Here is a 6130-nt window from a genome sequence, read left to right as displayed (position 1 = left end):
TCCACAAAGTCACATACAGAAATCAGTGCATGGACAGAATATATCTCCCTCACAGAGAAGGCGGTCTGGGTCTTACTGAAATCAACCAGGCCTACAGAGCATCTATAATAAGTATTGGACAGTACTTAAAGAGCTCTGAAGAAGAAATCATAAAAACGGTCACACAACATCACAAGGCCATAACTGAACGGACCTCAATCACTAAACTGGCAAAAAACTGGCGGAGAACTTCTACAAGAGAGAAAGCAACAGTCTCATGTCTGCAACAAAACTTGCAAGACAGACCAGAGAACAATACAGCAAAAGAGAAGGAAAACATCGAGTGGAAAGATGGAAACAACACAAAAGAGCCGGAAGTTTCCAAGAAGAACTGGAAAAGGAATACATCGACAAAGTTGGATCAATGCAGTGGCTAAAAAATGGAAAACTTGGTTTTGATGGAGAAAGAATTCTGATTGGAGCACAAGATCAGGGACGTCTAACTAATGGCTTCAAAAAAATGGCAGGGATCTCACAGAATGATAAATGCCGATTCTGTCATACAGCTGTTGAGAGTGTAAACCATCTAACATCAGCATGCCAGATCCTCATGGCAGATGGACATTATACATCCAGACACAACAAGAACAAAGTGGAGATATAATCTCTCCACCTAGTCCCGGGTCTTCCCCGGGGTCTCCTCCCAGCTGGACGTGCCTGGAACACCTCCCTAGGGAGGCGCCCAGGAGGCATCCTTACCAGATGTCTGAACAACCTGAGCTGGCTCCTTTCAACACGGAGGAGCGGCGGCTCTACTCTGAGCTCCTCATATATGACTGAACGTCTCACCCGATCTCTAAGAGAGACACCAGCCACCCTCCTGAGGAAACACATTCCAGCCCATACAGAGGGATTTACCCTCAGTATGTAATTATATAAATTATATTACATGTTATAAATTATATAACATATATTATAAATTATATGAGACTGTTCCTGTGAATTTTTCATATGGTCTGAGTGGTGTCCAAAAAATGAGGTGGGCTTCATTGATAATTGGCAAAGCTTCTGGGGAAAACCTGGTCTTGTTAGGAGAGACGGCATCCATCCCACTTTAGAGGGAGCAGCTCTCATTTCTAGAAATCTGGCCAATTTTTTTGGATCCTCCAAACTGTGACTGTCTAGCGTTGGGACCAGGAGGCAGAGCTGTGGTCTTATACACCTCTCTGCAGCTTCTCTCCCACTGCCATCCCCTCATTACCCCATCCCCGTAGAGACGGTGCCTGCTCCCAGACCACCAATAACTAGCAAAAATCTATTTAAGCATAAAAATTCAAAAAGAAAAAATAATATAGCACCTTCAACTGCACCACAGACTAAAACAGTTAAATGTGGTCTATTAAACATTAGGTCTCTCTCTTCTAAGTCCCTGTTGGTAAATGATATAATAATTAATCAACATATTGATTTATTCTGCCTTACAGAAACTTGGTTACAGCAGGATGAATATGTTAGTTTAAATGAGTCAACACCCCCGAGTCACACTAACTGTCAGAATGCTCGTAGCACGGGCCGGGGCAGAGGATTAGCAGCAATCTTCCATTCCAGCTTATTAATTAATCAAAAACCTAGACAGAGCTTTAATTCATTTGAAAGCTTGTCTTTTAGTCTTGTCCATCCAAATTGGAAGTCCCAAAAACCAGTTTTATTTGTTATTATCTATCGTCCACCTGGTCGTTACTGTGAGTTTCTCTGTGAATTTTCAGACCTTTTGTCTGACTTAGTGCTTAGCTCAGATAAGATAATTATAGTGGGCGATTTTAACATCCACACAGATGCTGAGAATGACAGCCTCAACACTGCATTTAATCTATTATTAGACTCTATCGGCTTTGCTCAAAAAGTAAATGAGTCCACCCACCACTTTAATCATATTTTAGATCTTGTTCTGACTTATGGTATGGAAATAGAAGACTTAACAGTATTCCCTGAAAACTCCCTTCTGTCTGATCATTTTTTAATAACATTTATATTTACTCTGATGGACTACCCTGCAGTGGGGAATAAGTTTCATTACACTAGAAGTCTTTCAGAAAGCACTGTAACTAGGTTTAAGGATATGATTCCTTCTTTATGTTCTCTAATGTCATATACCAACACAGTGCAGAGTAGCTACCTAAACTCTGTAAGGGAGATAGAGTATCTCGTCAGTAGTTTTACATCCTCATTGAAGACAACTTTGGATGCTGTAGCTCCTCTGAAAAAGAGAGCTTTAAATCAGAAGTGTCTGACTCCGTGGTATAACTCACAAACTCGTAGCTTAAAGCAGATAACCCGTAAGTTGGAGAGGAAATGGCTTCTCACTAATTTAGAAGATCTTCACTTAGCCTGGAAAAAGAGTTTGTTGCTCTATAAGAAAGCCCTCCGTAAAGCTAGGACATCTTTCTACTCATCACTAATTGAAGAAAATAAGAACAACCCCAGGTTTCTTTTCAGCACTGTAGCCAGGCTGACAAAGAGTCAGAGCTCTATTGAGCTGAGTATTCCATTAACTTTAACTAGTGATGACTTCATGACTTTCTTTGCTAACAAAATTTTGACTATTAGAGAAAAAATTACTCATAACCATCCCAAAGATGTATCGTTATCTTTGGCTGCTTTCAGTGATGCCGGTATTTGGTTAGACTCTTTCTCTCCGATTGTTCTGTCTGAGTTATTTTCATTAGTTACTTCATCCAAACCATCAACATGTTTATTAGACCCCATTCCTGCCAGGCTGCTCAAGGAAGTCCTACCATTATTTAATGCTTCAATCTTAAATATGATCAATCTATCTTTGTTAGTTGGCTATGTACCACAGGCCTTTAAGGTGGCAGTAATTAAACCATTACTTAAAAAGCCATCACTTGACCCAGCTATCTTAGCTAATTATAGGCCAATCTCCAACCTTCCTTTTCTCTCAAAGATTCTTGAGAGGGTAGTTGTAAAACAGCTAACTGATCACCTGCAGAGGAATGGTCTATTTGAAGAGTTTCAGTCAGGTTGTAGAATTCATCATAGTACAGAAACAGCATTAGTGAAGGTTACAAATGATCTTCTTATGGCTTCGGACAGTGGACTTATCTCTGTGCTTGTTCTGTTGGACCTCAGTGCTGCTTTTGATACTGTTGACCATAAAATTTTATTACAGAGATTAGAGCATGTCATAGGTATTAAAGGCACTGCGCTGCGGTGGTTTGAATCATATTTGTCTAATAGATTACAGTTTGTTCATGTAAATGGGGAATCTTCTTCACAGACTAAAGTTAATTATGGAGTTCCACAAGGTTCTGTGCTAGGACCAATTTTATTCACTTTATACATGCTTCCCTTAGGCAGTATTATTAGACGGTATTGCTTAAATTTTCATTGTTACGCAGATGATACCCAGCTTTATCTATCCATGAAGCCAGAGGACACACACCAATTAGCTAAACTGCAGGATTGTCTTACAGACATAAAGACATGGATGACCTCTAATTTCCTGCTTTTAAACTCAGATAAAACTGAAGTTATTGTACTTGGCCCCACAAATCTTAGAAACATGGTGTCTAACCAGATCGTTACTCTGGATGGCATTTCCCTGATCTCTAGTAATACTGTGAGAAATCTTGGAGTTATTTTTGATCAGGATATGTCATTCAAAGCGCATATTAAACAAATATGTAGGACTGCCTTTTTGCATTTACGCAATATCTCTAAAATCAGAAAGGTCTTGTCTCAGAGTGATGCTGAAAAACTAATTCATGCATTTATTTCCTCTAGGCTGGACTATTGTAATTCATTATTATCAGGTTGTCCTAAAAGTTCCCTAAAAAGCCTTCAGTTAATTCAAATGCTGCAGCTAGAGTACTGACGGGGACTAGAAGGAGAAAGCATATCTCACCCATATTGGCCTCTCTTCATTGGCTTCCTGTTAATTCTAGAATAGAATTTAAAATTCTTCTTCTTACTTATAAGGTTTTGAATAATCAGGTCCCATCTTATCTTAGGGACCTCGTAGTACCATATCACCCCAATAGAGCGCTTCGCTCTCAGACTGCGGGCTTACTTGTAGTTCCTAGGGTTTGTAAGAGTAGAATGGGAGGCAGAGCCTTTAGCTTTCAGGCTCCTCTCCTGTGGAACCAGCTCCCAATTCAGATCAGGGAGACAGATACCCTCTCTACTTTTAAGATTAGGCTTAAAACTTTCCTTTTCGCTAAGGCTTATAGTTAGGGCTGGATCGGGTGACCCTGGACCATCCCTTGGTTATGTTGCTTTAGACGTAGACTGTGGGGGGGTTCCCATGATGCACTGTTTCTTTCTTTTTTTGCTCCGTATGCATCACTCTGCATTTAATCATTAGTGATCGATCTCTGCCCCCCTTCTCGGCATGTCTTTTTCCTGGTTCTTTCCCTCAGCCCCAACCAGTCTCAGCAGAAGACTGCCCCTCCCTGAGCCTGGTTCTGCTGGAGGTTTCTTCCTGTTAAAAGGGAGTTTTTCCTTCCCACTGTGGCCAAGTGCTTGCTCATAGGGGGTCGTTTTGACCGTTGGGGTTTTTCATGGTTATTGTATGGCCTTGCCTTGCAATATGGAGCGCCTTGGGGCAACTGTTTGTTGTGATTTGGCGCTATATAAGAAAAAAGTTGATTGAAGTTGATTGATATGGGTTCCAGATTCAGTCAAATCAATATATTGTTGAAATATGTTAATTTTACAAGCTGTTAAATGTTTTATAAGCCAGAATTTGTGGAGCATTTCATTATAATTTAGATGAATAAAGTGTTTGAGCCATCAGTAGAGAAGCTTGAATCTTCGACTGGACTGGGTTGCTTGACGTGAGGACGTTTCGCTTCAAATCACAGAAGCTTCCTCAGCTAAAATTCTTGCTCTGGTAGTCTGACTTCTGACTTGACTCTTGTAGAGAAGAATAAACCAGAAGCCAACAAAAGCTGGAGTTTTTAACCTAACCAGACCCCTCCTACCGAGAGGCTGACTGCTATAGGCTAGTGACTAAACAATAGCTCTAATTAGCACCTATTGTGCTCTAGTTAGCACTCTCCTAATGATGGGATGGAAGCCTCCCCTGATGGCTCCCTTGATGACTCTCCTGATGACGTGAATGACTCATTACCATGAACAAAAGACTGAAACTGCTTTGACCTGAGTACCCCATTGTAAACAGGGGACAAAGCGTGTCTGAGACCCGCCCCCCAGTTAAGGCTGGGTTTCAACTGTTTCACATAGAATGCTTCCTTGACACCTCTCTCAAACCATTTCTTCTCTCTGGCTAATATTTTAACTTCTTTGTCCTCAAACATGTGGTTAGTGTCTTTAAGGTGGAGATGAACTGCAGACTGAGGTCCACTGGCGCCCTCTCTGTGGTGTTGGTATAGCCTTTTGTGTAAAGATTGCTTCGTCTCACCTATGTAGTGTTTGTTACAGTTTTCCTGACATCTGATAGAATACACTACATTGCTCTGTTTGTAACTAGGGATCCTGTCCTTAGGGTGAACTAATTTCTGTCTCAAGGTGTTAACCGGTTTAAAGTAAACTGGGATTTTGTGCTGTCTGAAGATCCTCTGTAGTTTTTCCCCTACTCCTGCCAAATAAGGGAGAGACACTCCTCTTCTTCTTGTCTCCGTCTCCTGTCTATCTGGTCTTTTTGTTCTCTGAGACTTCTGCACTTTGTCCAGGGACCATCGTGGGTACCCACATACTGTGAGGGCTTTCCGGACAAGTTGTTGTTCTTTAGCCCTTCCCTCTGCAGTTGTGGGCACCTGTAGGGCTCTGTGTTGAAGAGTCCTGATCACCCCGAGCTTGTGTTCAAGGGGGTGGTTTGAGCCAAAGAGCAGATATTGGTCAGTGTGAGTTGGTTTTCTGTAAACCTGTCTGGAGCTGCCTGTTCTCTCCAATCGTAACATCACAGTCCAAGAAGGCTAAATGGTTGTTTCTGGCATCCTCACGTGTGAACTTGATATTGGAGTCCACCTAGTTGATGTGCTCTGTAAAGTCCTCGACCTCCTGTTGCTTGATTTTAACCCATGTGTCATCGACATATCTGAACCAGTGACTGGGAGAGATGCCCGTGAAAGACGTCAAGGCTGTCTTCTCCACTCGCTCCATGGCCACA

Source organism: Thalassophryne amazonica, unplaced genomic scaffold (assembly GCF_902500255.1).
Source record: "Thalassophryne amazonica unplaced genomic scaffold, fThaAma1.1, whole genome shotgun sequence".
NCBI classification, from domain to species: domain Eukaryota; kingdom Metazoa; phylum Chordata; class Actinopteri; order Batrachoidiformes; family Batrachoididae; genus Thalassophryne; species Thalassophryne amazonica.
The sequence above is the reverse complement of the archived record's forward strand: the minus strand, read 5'-3'. Positions refer to the sequence as shown.